General features: G+C 46.9%; 1 protein-coding gene across 1 annotated transcript in view; it reads left to right on the forward strand.

Moving 5' to 3' along the window:
• The first annotated feature begins 3,896 nt into the window (after positions 1-3,896).
• Positions 3,897-15,025, forward strand: part of gapvd1 (GTPase activating protein and VPS9 domains 1) — a 48,873-nt gene continuing 37,744 nt past the window's right edge. Inside the window, 1 exon segment of the mRNA XM_036526632.1 lies at positions 3,897-4,096. The gene's annotated coding sequence lies outside the window, so the exon portion shown is untranslated.

Genomic DNA, 15,025 nt, shown 5'->3' on the forward strand with positions numbered 1-15,025 from the left:
CTTACAACAGCCACTTTTGTCCTTATGATACATTAACCTGTCAGAGTTTTCTGCCATTGCTGTGTGATACTGAAGGCTAAAATAGTTACAGTTGTATTTGTGTATTGTGGTGGGCTTGTGGCAATGCATTGGTATGTCTCTATAGTAAAAAAAAGTAATAATAACAGAACAAAAGTCATTAACAAAAACAACAGTGTAAAAAAGAGATGTACAGTGTGTGGGTTATGTGTCACAGGTTTGGTTTTATGACTAATTTTTTACTAATCAAATTGAATACGTTTTTTCGAGCCATTCACCAGTCTGACCATGTGCAAATGTGCCATAACTTCAAACCGCAGAGTAACCCTTCTCTGTACTGTTCCATGATGATGTCGAAAGTTCTGTACTGCTGCAAAAAGTTACATTACCACAAAGAGTTAATCTTTCACCTGCTGTCTAACACAAAGAGGAAACACTCAGCAAAAACATATTTTATAATATTCGCATTTTGTCTGTCTGTTGTCAGTATGTTATGCATGTGTTAGCTTTTTTCACATTATTTCTTTGCCCTAATTTCTGCCCTCCTATTACACACATTGTTCACTGCTTGTGTCCTGTTCACATATCTGCAGTGTTACTGAAAACTTATTGCTTTGTCAAACAACCCCCTGCAGTGGATTTTCTGTTTGACAAGAGATGCAAATGGTTCATATATTATTACTTATGTGTGTGTGTGTGTGTGTGTGTGTACATGATTTGACCCACTTTTCTCATTGACTTGCTTGGATGACTCTCCTGTACTCAGATGGAAAACCCTTTGATTGAATGCATGCAACCTATATTTTGGCCTTTTTGTCATGGCAATGATAATGAGTATGATAAACATAGACTGATCTGCTTGATGATTTAATATTTTTTGAAAAATATTTAAAAAAATGAAATATTTTGGTTGAGAAAATAATTCTATATTTAATTCCACTAAAATGTACTGTATGTGATTGTCATGCATACTAATGGAGGGTGATATTTTACAGATAATGAGTTAACTGCTCCTGCTGAAATGAGAAACTGAAAAAAATACATGTGTCAGGAAGACGTTGTTCACTGTATCATTTTTAAAATGTCATCCTCTGTTTTACTGCGTACTATTTATAAATCATATTTAATAAATGAAATCGAAAAGACAAGACTGAACCTGTCTGTTTGTCACTTGATGGAGCGAGAACAGACGCGCAGATGGAAGACATTGAATCATTAACCATTCAGTAATTATCCACTACTGCACTTTGCTCTTTAAGAGCCAAATTTAAATCCTCTAGGGTCCCATTTAATATTAGCATTTTGTGTTGCGCTGCAGTGATACATTAAAAAACACACACACTGAAGCAGCGTTACGTTTTGCTCTAATTTACACTTAATGGAAACTGCAAAGTTTCTTAAACTTTTTTTTTCTCGGTAAGAAAGTAAATGTGGCATTGGTCTCGGCTCTTACAATGTGTTCTGCGGCCGGACAGCGTGTTCCTTAGTAATGTGTAAATTTAACAAAGGGGGCCTTTCAGTTCGAATGTGGCCGCGGCCCCGCTTCAGACGGGAAGAGGGGAGAAACGGGGGCAAGGCTGTTTGTGCGCCGTGGCAGCGGGTCAACAGCAAACACGCCACACAATGGCTCTCTGTTATCCCCCCGCGACTGAATCGCCCTATCACGGCCGAGGAAATCCCACGTAATCTATTTCCAGGTACATGGATGACGGCCAACGTGTAGGGTCAGTGCCGGCCGGGGAAGCTGGCAGAGCCCCCGGTCGTCTCCTTTGGTATGCGCGGAACCCAAGCAGCACTTCGCTATTCGGACCGGTCTCCGTGCGCGTCACTGTGGCTCAAAGAAAACCCCTGGGGGGTTTCATCTGCACTCGCGGCTCAATATCAATTATATGCCGCAGTTAAATAATTAAGCACGGGCAAGGGGTACAGTCATTGGAGATGAATCACAGTCTCTCAAATCACACAATATGTAGTGAGAACCGTGTCTGATCAATGCTTTTCAGCGTAATGTCAAGCGCGCTGGCAATCGGAGGAAGATTTGATTCATAGGAAACAGTGTAGGCTACATTTTCCATTACTGTCATAGTCACTGATTTCATTAGACATGGTCCCTATGAGAGCCTCCTACATTACTAACAACCTAAAAAGACATTTGATGTTCTGTTATGATCAGTTGTGAGCGTAATTTTTAACGTGTAGAAAGGTGTGAAAACTTGATGGCCGATCTGCCTCCTGGTTTAATCCTCCTAGCACTTTAAAGGGTTAATATTTATGATGTATTTAATTAACGGCCCCTCCCCTCCAGAAGCTGTATCACTAAGGGACACCGCAGTGTGACCCTAGCTGCGGGACTGCAGGCCCTCTGTCACTTCGTTGCTTGGTTTGATGCATAATTCATGGCGTCTAACAGGCAAGCCCCTGAGACTACGAGTGCACTGCGGGCCGGTCGGGCCCCACCCAGCCGGCGACAGCACCTCAGGTTCACGGGAACAGTGAAGAGAACAACAATGAACAATGATTGGCACGTACAGCCAGAAATCAAACTCATGGCTCCCTAGCTAAATTAAAATGACATGGTAAAAGTATCTTTTTTCCATTATGGAATATGAATGATTCTCTGTCTTTAAAGAATCCAATTGTGCAATTGTTTTTGCGAAATGTCAAATGAAAAAAAAAAAAAAACTTTTCAGGTGATTGTGTCACCTGAACCTTGTTTCAGTATACCACAAGCCACAGCGTCTTTTAACGTGCTGGCAACGCTCGGACCGTTCTATGCCCATGCCACACGGATGCCGGGACTGAGCACCGGCGGGTACGGCACGGATCTCTGCATGCTCGAGGGACAGACGGACTTCCTGCACGTGAGATCAGGTTGCGTGCATGTGCTGACGGCGCTGCAGAATCAGAGGGCGCATTGATTCGTTCTCACCGATCACACGGCACGTCCTTTCCGGTATCCCTATCCTTGAGACCCTCATTGTCACCTCCTAACATTCTAGGGTGCTTGGGTGTGTGTGTGTGGTGTGTTTGTGCGTGTACAGCACGGTACCGTTGAAATCTGTAGGATTCATTAAATCAGTTTCAGATTTCGGTGCCTTTCCTCTTTTGTCAATAGGGCACATGCAGAACTGCGGAGTAGGCTACACCTTGCACGACTGATGAATCAGCACTTGCTTCGTAATGAAGGTGTTAGCGCACAATGACATGCAAGATTCACACTGAAACCCCCTTCACCCGATTGACTGAAGGTTGTGTCCTAATGCCAGATAATATCACATGCGGCTGGGCACCGCATTCTGCAAAGCACTGTCTACACACACTCGGCTCGGAGAACCGCGCACTTATTGCTTGGATGGGCGTGCATCAAGCACACCTGATCAGGGAATGACAAGAAAAGTTAATTGACTGTTTGCTTATCACATCCAAATGAGTCTCAATTTTCGCGATTCGTGCGCTGACTGATACTTCACATAGTTATACGTTTTTTCCATCCCTGGTGTATTATTAGGCAGTTCGCTTTACTACTGCATTTTGCTGATGGCCCATAAGGATTATGCTGGTTAAAGATGAAACTAAGGATCATGAGTTCACGGTGAACTTGAACACCTGACACATTTGACATTTTTGCCTACTCTGCAGTACGCGATTACGAACTGCAAACCCTCACTGAATGCTAACCTTATCGTACTATACTATTGCTTTCACAGAGAGCAAGTTTAAAAGAGAATTCCAGTATGCGGTATGTTAGCGCTATCTGCTGGTAAAATTATGTCCAAACACCAGAACGTTATTAGCCCGACTGACAAATAAAACTACAAGCCCCACAACCGAGCTGAAGTTTCCTTCCCTCTTTGTGCATGCGTATGGATCACGTCCGTTAGTAATGACAGCTAGCGTTATCGGAACGGGATAGGTTTGCAAGAGGGAGGTTGCTAGCTAGCTTAGCCCTTCATAGCTAAACAACACTGGTGGGAAAAGGAGCGAAAAACACACAACTAGCCAGCAAGCTAGGTATAATACAAAAAAACTCATAGAACAAAAAACGCAGCCAGACGGATACATTTCGGAACCACACTCAGTAAGTAGCAAGCGTTATCTAGCTGATCATTGAGGGGATATTGTTTGTGGCTCAACGTTACTTTGCAGTACACAGCTAGCTGGCTAACGTTAATGTTTTAATGTGCATGTTTGCAATTCAGGGTAGCCAGCCGCGGTGGTCGGGGATCGCTGTCCTATGTGGCTGTGTGTTGCTAGCTAGCTACTTTAGGCCTAGCCTGCTGGTGATTGCTGCAGCGATACATTCACCCTCAGCCTTTTTTGTAAAACTGAAGTTGTTGCGTTGGCTGTCATTTGTAGACAAGAGTTTCTCTTGATCGAGAATAAAGGCAGGGCTGTTTGTGATCTCCACTTAAACATTCAGATCACCGGCTAGCAAGCTACACGCTGTCTGATTGCTAGCCAGCTACTGTTTACCAGCACAGTACTGTTAGTTATGATCTAGCCAGTCGGCTAGCTCGGTTGTCGTGATGGAGGCAATTTAGATCGCTAAAACTAACTCGCAGGGGCTAGATAACGTTAGTCGTCTCTCTAGTTATCACTTTGCGGCTAGCGTTATGGTGGCTATCTGATGCGTGGTGTGTCGGTACGGTGAATTTAGCCTGCCAGCTATGTTGCGACTGTGATTGTCAGTGTCACTGTTGCTTAATTAAACGACAACAGCAACATTGTAGCCAACGATTCACACAAAGTCATCGTTTTTTTCGTCGCCAGCTAACGTTAGGTATGCTTTGCTTGCTGGCAGATTTAGCGTTACGTTGCTAGACACACATCGTTACATAGCAGTTAACTGCATGATCTCGCTAACAAGGCTACCTGGCTAGTTAGAAAAATTGTGACAGAGCCAACAATCTTTTTTGGTTGGAACAGTGTCACCTTTCAACTTGAAGCCTGTGCATTTTAAGCATATAATGTTGTACGTATGGCTGTATGTATAGGTGAAGCTAATATTATAGTGCATGTTGCTGGCTGTCTGATTCTAATTATCTTTGCAAGTGCACCTGAGAATGGGAGTGGCAGTCAGCAAACTAAGTTGAATTTAAAAACTGATTGACCGTTAGTAGCTTGTTAACGTTAGCAATATATAGTAAGCAGTCTTCCAAGAAGTGTCGGGAACAAAAAGAGACTTTTCCGTACAATAGTTTAAAAGCAACATGTGGATACTATCCGTCTCACTGTGTTTGTGGAAGACGTTTTTTCTATCGGAAATTTGTTAACAGGGTGGATATTCGAAAATTAATCTCAGCATGTTTCAGCTTGCTTAAACATCAATATATTTGTCAAATATATCAATGTATGTAACTTGCTAGGCGTGTGTGAGATGTTAAGATTATTATATAATAGCGTTTTATAGCTAGATTAGTAAGTAATTGCGCAAAGAAGTAATTTGCGCTGTAGTTTCGTTTGTGGAATCTCAAATTGAGACAAGATTACTTCGTGGCCAAATGGAAACGCATATTTTGAGTTTTACTGTAGCACTTGACATAGGTCCCCTTTGTAGACTCAAAGTCAGCAGTTCCTATAATCCTCACGCATATGCACCGAATGCACTTATGGTTATGCACATTCATGTAGATGGCCGTCAAACCCAGAAAAAAGATGGAAGTTTGGAAGAACAGTGTAGTGAATTTGGGGCTAGAATGCCTTGCATGCAAAGTACCACAAAACCAGACTACTTGGCCGTCCCAGGATGGATTTGGGGCAGGCCTGTGTGTGTGTGTGTGTATGTGTATGTGGGGGAGGGGGGGGGGATGTTTTGGGTGGTATGGGGGGGTTGGGGGTGGGGTATTAGCAAAGGGCAGCTGTACTCTGAAGGCTCCCGTACCCGACTCCTCTCTCTCTCCCTCTCTCGGCATAAGCCTGCCAAATCCCGTGGCACGCTTGTTGTTCTCTTTCCAGCCAGCTGCGTGGCTGGCGCGAGCTGGGGAGTGGTGTCACCCCCTTTTTGCCACCTGTCCCCCCCCCCACCCCCCTTCACGTGTGGTTTCTGGAGGCCCTCTCCTGTGGGTGTGTGGTGTGGTTGCCTCTCACCCCACTCCAGCTTTGGATCCCTGCCACGCCTGACTGAGTGAGCCGCGGTCACCAGTGTGGCAGGGGGAGAGGCCTTTGGCCGGACTCAGGAGAGGGGTTAAGGACAAGCCCTCTCATATGAATGACCGAAGCCCTGTGGGGAGACTCTTGCGTGGGGCGTGCTTATTTGGCCGCGGTGAGCACCAAAGCACACGGTGACGAGGCACCAAAGTGCGGTTTGTTAAAATTACCAGCTCTGCCGACTCCAATGACTGGAGCGATTTTTGCACTGGCGCTGTGTTATGACACTGTACCGCTCAGCCCGCCCACTCAGCCCACTGTGAGAGAACGCTGAGGGGATGGGGTGAAGGAGCAGGGTTTGGAAGAACGGGATGACACAGAAGGAAGTAAATTTTGAAGATCTGAGATGCCATTATTGTTACAGTACATTACATTATTGTCATTTAGCGGGCGCTCTTATTCAGAGTGACTCGGAGAGGTTCCAGTTCTTGCATGTTATCCATTTATACAGCTGGGTATTTACGTAGGAGCTTGTGAGTTAAGTACCTTGCGCTTCCTGCTCCTTTCCACTATTCTGCACTGCCGCCTGTATTGTATGAAGGAGGCTCCCTTATCAAGGGCTGTTCGCATAGCCATCGTCATGTTATCCGCATGTACAGCTGGACAGTAGTGAAGTAGTGCGGGTCTAAGTGGCGTTCTCCAGGGTGCAGCTGTTCTGTCCCACCTGGAACTCAAACCCGCAGCCCTGTGGTTGATAATCCTGTTTCCTCACTGTTGCTCCTCACTGCTGCCCGGGCGGTATTTTTAGACTGAGCAGGATGGTTTGGCGTCTCGGTATCCTTTGAGCAGGCCCACAGCAGAGCGTTTGTAGGAGACGGCAGAGGAGACAGGCTGCAGGAGGCTGCGGTGAGGAGCTGGGCTGGTGTGGCAGATGCGTTGCCATGGCGGCGCGTTTCGGGAGGCAGGGGATGCTGGGAAGCGGGACGGCGAGGCGCTGTGCTGCCACCACTTTGCGGTGTTCCCCCCCAGGCGACCCACTCGTATTTGAACCTGGTACACTGTGACCACGCCAAGGTGCTCTCCTCCAAAAAACCCGCTAGAGAGAGAGAGATGCAGGCAGATAGTGCCCTGGCTACATTGTCCTGCCCCTTATCAAATAGGACCTGTGTTTGAGAGCCTCTCCTTCACAAAATCCTGCCCAGATTCACAAAACATTACATTATTGTCATTTAGTGTTTCTCAATCCTACTCCTGGAGCCCCCCTGTCCTGCATATTTTCTATCTATCCTTGCTGCTTGATTAAATCAGGTGTGGTCAGCTGATCAGAAGTGCCGCTGATGAGTTCAGTCAGTTAGGTAGAGCAGGGGAAGATGGAAAACGTGCAGAGCAGGGGGGGCCCAGGAGCAGGATTGAGAATCAGTGATTTTAGACGCTCTTATCCAGAGTGACTTAAACAGGTTACATTTTTTTTGAGTTATCCATTTATTGGACATTTACTGTGGCAATTGTGGGTTGAGTACCTTGCCCAAGGGCACAGCAGCAGTGCCCCAGCAGGGAATCGAACCAACAACCTTTCAGTCTTGAGCCCCGCTCCTTACCACTATGCTACACTGCCATTCACTGATCTCATCTCCTCCGGCGGGCTTGCCCTGTTCGCCACGCCCACTGTGTCAGCCCATCCACGTACCGCTAGGATCTGTGGACCTGCGCAGAATTTTTATTTATTTATTTGGTTCTTGTTTGCACAGCATGTGGCCCTCAAATGCAAATCCCCTCGCTCCACAGTGGCCCAGTGCTGACACTTCCTCCCTGGAGGTTCAGAAAGGGAACGTTGGGGGGGGGGGGGAGTGAGGGGGTGGGGGGTGGCGTGTCAAACGGGCTTTGTTTGGACAGGGTCGGGAGTAGGAAGTCGGGCTCTCGGAGCGGACGTGGGAGTCGGAGTCGGCTCTGTCGCTCGGCGCGAGGAGGAGAGAAAAAAAGGGGGAAAAGTTCCCGGTCAGGCCAGGCCTTCCTGGCAGAAGAGCCACATTCATGACACGGGAGAGGAAAATAAGAGCTGTTTTTCAGAACGTGCCGTGCAGCTGAGGATGCGGCCTCTGTCATTCCCCTGTTTTCGCTGTAGATTTAGCGTTCCTGGTAATCTCCTTTGTTTCTCCTGCGCCATCTCAAAAGCCACTGCCAAATCCCCCCCCCCCCAATCTCCCCACGTCTCCCCATGTCTCCCCATATTCAGAAAAACACATTTACAAGCGTGGATCATTATTTTAGAGGTGGTGTTGTAAAGTCTGGTGTGCCTGCAGTTGGTTGTCATTATTCAGCTGTTGTTTATGGTACCTTTGTAGACATTTCTCTGCTTTCCTTGCCTATTTATTTTTTATTATTATTAATATTAGGGAGAGCGAATGCTGGAGGCATAGGCCTGCACAGCGCTCATTGTGTGAGGCAGCAGAGATATGTGGCGGAAACAGGGCGAGACTCGGAGGGAAATTGGGAACAGGAAAGAGGGTGATGGGGTGTCTTCGAAGCCCGCTTGGGGGGTAAATGCAGGACAGGCAGATGCCAACAGCTTTCCTCTGTGCAGGTGTCCTGAGTTGGCACTTTACACACTGTATTGGTCCTCCACAGTATAGCTGCAAGGCTATCAGAACTTTCCCCCAAACAGTCCTAGAGTGGTATGAGAGCCTGCTCTTTCTGAAACTCCAAGAGCTGCCTGGATGATATGGATCTTAGACAGAATCTGTCTCTAAAACTAATAAGAAATACTTTCTGGCCACTTTGTACTGCTCTGCTGAGAACTTGAGTTGAAATCCATTACCATAAGTCACAGTGGATGGCAAACGGAAAAAAATGTTTTGTTTTTTCCTGGAGCTTTTTCTGGGAGGTATTTTTCCCTGTATATACCTTGTGTGTGTTGCCTGCTTAGAGTGGCTTCATTAAAGCTGATCTCCCTCTTTCTCATGGCACAGAGGGCTGTGGTAATCAGAGATTTCAAAAATGAGAAACAAGGATCGAGTTTCCCCTCCTCGGGATCGGTTTGCGCTCCTCTTTCCGCCTCTGAAAGCCGAGCCGCAGGCCGCTGTGGGGGTCGCTGCGATTTTTAAACCCAGCGTCGGAGAACGGCTCGGTTCAGCTCTCTGGAGTTCTGATCCAGAGATGGCTCGGCGATTGGAGTTCTCTGCACACTCAGCTGAAGGGGTTTGTGGGCCTTATCACCAAGGCCGGGAAACATGGCTGTAAGTGATTGGTGGGATTTGTTCTCTGTCGCCTCAGAGCGTGTCAGCAGGGGCCCGGGCCGGATCTCTGGGGAGCGTTTACTGGTTACCGGTGCGGCACGTGCACTAGATGTTAAACTGCAGAAAGGGTGCCGTGGGGGGAGGCTGCTGACAGAGGCTGCGGGCGCTGATCCCGGGTCAGTATCACACAGGCTGTGTTGTTATCCAGGCTGGGTTCCGACTACCTCGTCCCCACCTCGTGCTGTCAGGATCGGGTGCCTAGGGCAGGGGTTTTGAGGATCTTGGGGCGCCCTCCTGCATGTTGACGTCATGGGAACCATATCTGGGCAACGTAATTGGTTATGAGAATCACAGCAGAGTGTCAGTCCAGTAAGTGAGACAGTCAGGTGTGAGATGATTAATCATTTCAGATGTTAAATTATGCAGGACAGGCAAAATATGGGGCCTGGCCATGAATGTAAATGATTCTGTCCTGTGAATATTCACTAAGTGTTTCACAAATGTTTGGGTAAGAAGGAGCCCAAACCCTGCTGACACTGGCAGGTGTGGCAGAGGTGCAGCTACATACCTCCACAGGTTACTCATGAGTGAAGGAGGCGCGGGCAAAGGTCTCTAATTTTCTGACGGCACCTTCAGTGTGCTAAATTACTGTCTGTTCTGAAACGCATTACCGCTGTAGGTGAGTGAATGATTTCTCAGATGGCAGCATTCCCTGTAGTGTTTCTAAGGACAGTAATTCAGGTGTTTATGGGTTTTAACACTCTCAACAACCTGCAGCCCTGAAACCTACAGTGTGGCACTGTGGAGAAACAGAGTAAATGGTTAATGAGTTGCCTGGTTCCTCCACATTTGGATGCAAGTGATATTAAAACGTTGTATTTAAAATCGAGACAACACAGATTTTGCAGTCCTCCTCTGTTGTCACAAAGTGCTGGGCAGAGTACATGTTCCAGAGTGAAGCCAAAATTAGGGGGAAAAAACCTCTCTGCTGTAGTACTCCAAAGTTTCCACATATTTACTGATGATAAACACAGGTAGTCCTCTGCACCTCACCGTTTTTGGGCATGTGCCTCCAAGTTCCCGCTCCGGGAGGGAGCAGAAAAACCTGAAAACCCAGGGCCAGCTGGGCGAAGAGGCGGCAAAGAGATTTCCCTGGAAACGAGAGAAAAGAAACGCAGACCACAGGCCAGATTCAGATCAATCAATCAAACCCTGTTTGTCATAGTGGTGGAATCTGTCGCAAAGTGCTGAACTTACTGTGCCTCCCAGAGGGAGTCAGAGGAAAAACCCTAGAAAGCTCAGGGCCTAAACTGTGAGGGAAAAGTGGCTAAACCCAGACTGTAAATAAATAACCGAGTAATAAGCCCAATAATAATACTGAATAATAATAGATATTTTAACACGTCATTCGTTTATACAAAGTTGTTTACAAAAGTTTACAAAAGAATGTTTACAAAAGTGAAGATGGTTAAGTGTCTAGTGTAAGGTTACAGTAGCCGGGTCCCACAGCAGATGTTGAAATTACAGTCTTCCAGCCACAGGGGTTATTAAGCTGTGGCTTGCTGCTGGCCCGGGTCACACTCTACCAGCCTTGCACACTTTGGCCTGCTTTCACAAGCAGTGATGTCTGTAGGTAGGAGCTGCCTCTTGGCTGTCAGCGTTAGGCTCATGTGAGCGCCAGTGGAGGGAAGTGAAAACGTGATCTTATCTGGCTTCAGCAGCTCAAGAAGCCCTCTGAAAATGAGCATGTGGAGGGTTTTCTTTTGAAATGGTTAAAAATGGCAATGTCATACTGCTCAGCGTTCGTTAAAAGGGGGTGTTGAAGCATCATGAACGTACCTATTTATAATGTCTGAAACGTGTGTGTGTGTGTGTGTGTGTGTGTGTGTGTGTGGATCCTTTAGACCGTGTGCTTGTGCATCCTTTACAGTCTAAGCCTCTGTTTCATACTGTGAGCCTCTGCAACAGGCCTATATCAAAGAGCTGAGCGTAGAGACAGTGGAGCTAATCCCTGCTTTAGTCAGAATTCCCCTGTTGGAAAGACATGGGTGGTACTGGCTGACTGAAGTGGGAGATGTTGGCCATCAGCTTCATGTTTTTTTTGGTGCTGAAATTCGCACATCTGCGTACCAGTATTTTTGACTTATTCTTTTTGCTCAACAAATACTGTGTATAGCATGACTTTACAGAAGTTTTCTAGGGCAAAAAAGGCCTAGGAGTGTTTGAAAAGGAACATCAGAGAAAGTGTTTGTTCATATGCTCCAAGCCCACTCTAAGTCAGTAAGCCTCGCCGGGACGATCAATAAATACTTGGCTCATCCAAACAGACACTTTCCCTTGGTTTATTTTCTCACAGTAGAGCCCTGGAATGTCATATATCTGATTTTTCTGCTGCGGACATTGTAAGCGTAGCTGTTCTCCATCGGAGTGACCTCGCTGTCGTCACCGCTCCCGTTAGAGGAAGCGCCTAAACTTAGGTCTCAGTCGTGACGTCATGAGGTGACATTGTCCTGAATCAGCACGCGACGGGTGCTGCTTTTGGCTCAGGGGCCGTGAGGTCACTTCCTGTCCCTGCTGTGTGTGTGTCACCGTCTCTCCTCTGTGCTGACAGTTTCGCTTCCTCTTCCCTTTTGTTCCCGTAGTCATCAGGTACGTCCCTCTGTGGACACACACGCTTCCTGCTCCATAGCAGGGTCTTCCCGCTTCAGCTTGTGCTGCTCTAACGAGTGCCTGAATAGGGTCAGATTGCTTCAGAACACGGGCACTTTAATGTACCTGCCTCGTTGCATGTCTCAGATGGGTTTGTGAGTGTCCAGGAAATGTTTGTTAAGTGTTAGTTAGTGACTAATGTGAAGTGCTTGTTTTTGGCTGTGTCTGCCGGCAGCGGAGCTTGAAATAGCTTCTGTCTGTCTGTTCTGTCAGACACTGTAGTGACAGCACCGTATTCTACCGCTAACGGCGGGAAAGACCAGCAAACGAGTCTCAGCCACTGGACAGATCTTTTTGTTTTCTGTTGTTTCCAGAAACTTGACTCAGTGATTTGGTAATCTTATCTGGGTTGGACAGAGGAGTGTGTGCTCCTGAAGCAGTGGCACTTTTGACACTGAAAGCAGAGCGACTCTGGAGTGGTGGTGTGTGTGGGAGTTCCTTGATTACTCGGGGATTGTGGTGGTTGTCGGGGGGGAGGTTTCCGGCCGGAGGAGAGGTCGCTCGGTCTTTAGTGAGCACCTCTGTCAGAACACCACTCAGCACATTCTCCTCTGACTCTTCCCGAAAAGCCAAACCACAGTGCGAGGCCTGAAGACCTGTCATAACCCCGTGCCCTGCCAGTTACCCTACCCCACCCCATGTTTTCTCCAATGTCTCAGTCCCACGTGAGGGGGTCGTGGAGGGAGAGGAGGCTGCAGTTTGGAGAACAGAAACCGCCAGTGTCTCGAATCCTGAATCCATCCTGTGATTAGCTTAGGAGGTGTGAAATGGTGCTGAAATTGGCGTGGATGTGTTACAACAACACGACAAATTCCATTACGGGCCATGGTGAGAGGCGTTTCTGGGGGTCCGGTTCGAGGGCAGAGGGTGCCTGCTCTATGCGCCCCTTCCATCGCGGGCGTCTGTGCTGCCCTCCTCCTCCGCGGGGTCCCCCCCCCACCCCGAAAACTCCGGGCTGTTTTCCTGGGTAGCAGGACGCCTACAAAGACTCTTTTGTGTCAAGGAATGCTTCAGGAAATCATTCAGATTTTATGCATTCTCTGCGGTGTGTGTGTGTGTGTGTGTGTGTGTGTGTGTGTGTGTGTGTGTGTGTGTGTGTGTGTGTGTGTGTGTGTGCATGTGTGTGTATGAATGTGAATGTGAATGTGAGTGTGTGTGTGTGTGTGTGTGTGTGAGAGAGAGAGAGAATTGTGTGTGTGTGTGTGTGTGTGTGTGTGTGTGTGTGAGAGAGAGAGAATTGTGTGTTTGCGTTCGTGTGTGTGTGTGTGTGTGTGTGTGTGTGTGTGAGAGAGAGAGAGAATTGTGTGTTTGCGTTCGTGTGTGTGTGTGTGTGTGTGTGTATGAATGTCAGAGTGTGTGTGAGTGTGAGAGAGAGAGAGGCTAATGCGATTTGCATATCTGTCTCTTGCTGTTTGTGGTGCTAGCAGACGCTGGTGAGGGGGGCGGAGGGCTCTATTGTTAGCGGGACTGTGCAGCTTGCAGTGCGCTGAGTCTCTGTGTGGTGTGGTCCAGCTGTCCAGACTGCCAAGCTTTTTATTTCCTCTGTCTCTGTCCCTCTCTACCGCCCCCCACCCCCCGTCTTTCTCAACTGAGTTCAGTTTGCTTTATTAGCATGACAAACATACATTTGTGTTGCCAGAGCATATAGGTCACATAAACAAGTGGAGCAGCAATAACACCATAACACAAGAATACAGTAATAGCTACCGCTAAGAATTCGGTCTGACAGAGAGTATCTCACTCCCTCTCTCTCTCTCTCTCTTTCGCTCTGTCTCTCTGTGACTTGCTTTTTCTGTCTCTCAATGTCTCCTTCTTCTTCTCTCTGTGTCTCTCTCTCTCTCTCTCTCTCTCTCTCTCTCTCTGTCTCTCTCTCTCTCTCTCCCTCCCGTTCTCCCTCTCTCTCTCTCTGTCTCTTTCTCAGTTCGGATAGCTTGTTAACCCCTCTATGCTTTGCTGTCCGTGTGAGTTTGCTGGATAGCTGTTTCAGTGTTCTACACGCATACGGAAGCAGGGCGCTTTTCCTGTTTGTTTTCAACAGCTTACGTCTGTCATTTTTTTCTTTTTTTTTTGTCCCCTCTTGGATGATCCCCAGTGATACTGTAAAGGACTGTACTATAGTGCTAGAATTCAGGTTGCAGTGCATACTAAAAAAGAAAAAAATAACCAGGGTCCCTTAGACCCTTCATTTGTAGCTCAGCCTAACCTAAGCTTTGTCTGGTGGCTAGATTGGCATCTAAGGTTTCATGTCTCACCGATTTCTAACAGCTGGTGGTAGAGATCAGATAGTGAAACTGTGATCTGTGCCTCTGGATGATGTTTTATTTACTTGCTTTTTTAGTTTTTGTAAGATTCTTTTTTTCCCGAAATCGGATGTGTCTGTTCACATTTGGTCGCTTTGGCAGGAATAGCCCCAGATCTGACAAAGATCAACATTTTTGAATAATTTTTATTTTTGACATAGGAATCAACTGGCACAAAAATGCAAACATTGTGATAGCGGTCAGAGAACCCTTGTAGCATGAAGGTGTGTATGGGAGAATAGCCATGTGAATGATGTGATTTTAAAGTGATTCTGCTGTATTGCAAACCCCTTTAGGGTGTTCACAATGACTCGACTTCGCCTCAGGCCTGCATTACACCCCCCCGCTGCAGTTTAATTTCCTACAGCGGTTCAGAGTGTCATCTTTTATTCCTGGACTCATCCACTGGTGCTGGATGCTGTTTGCCAAATTGCTGGGAGGTACTAACAATGCCAATAATGCAGTTAGTAAGTCAGCTACAGTCTTAGGAGTCATCAGCAATAGCAGCAATAAATTTAATCATGATATTAGTTAACCTAATTTCTGTTGGATGTTGACCTCTGCATTGAACCCAAAAAGGGGTGTAACTATAGGGTTGTTAGTGAATTATTGATCCATAGTGTTTTACTTCTGAGAGCAAACTCATTTGATTGGTTCAGCCAGTCAAGGATGGACAGC

Source organism: Megalops cyprinoides, chromosome 4 (assembly GCF_013368585.1).
Source record: "Megalops cyprinoides isolate fMegCyp1 chromosome 4, fMegCyp1.pri, whole genome shotgun sequence".
In the NCBI taxonomy this organism is placed as follows: Eukaryota; Metazoa; Chordata; class Actinopteri; order Elopiformes; family Megalopidae; genus Megalops; species Megalops cyprinoides.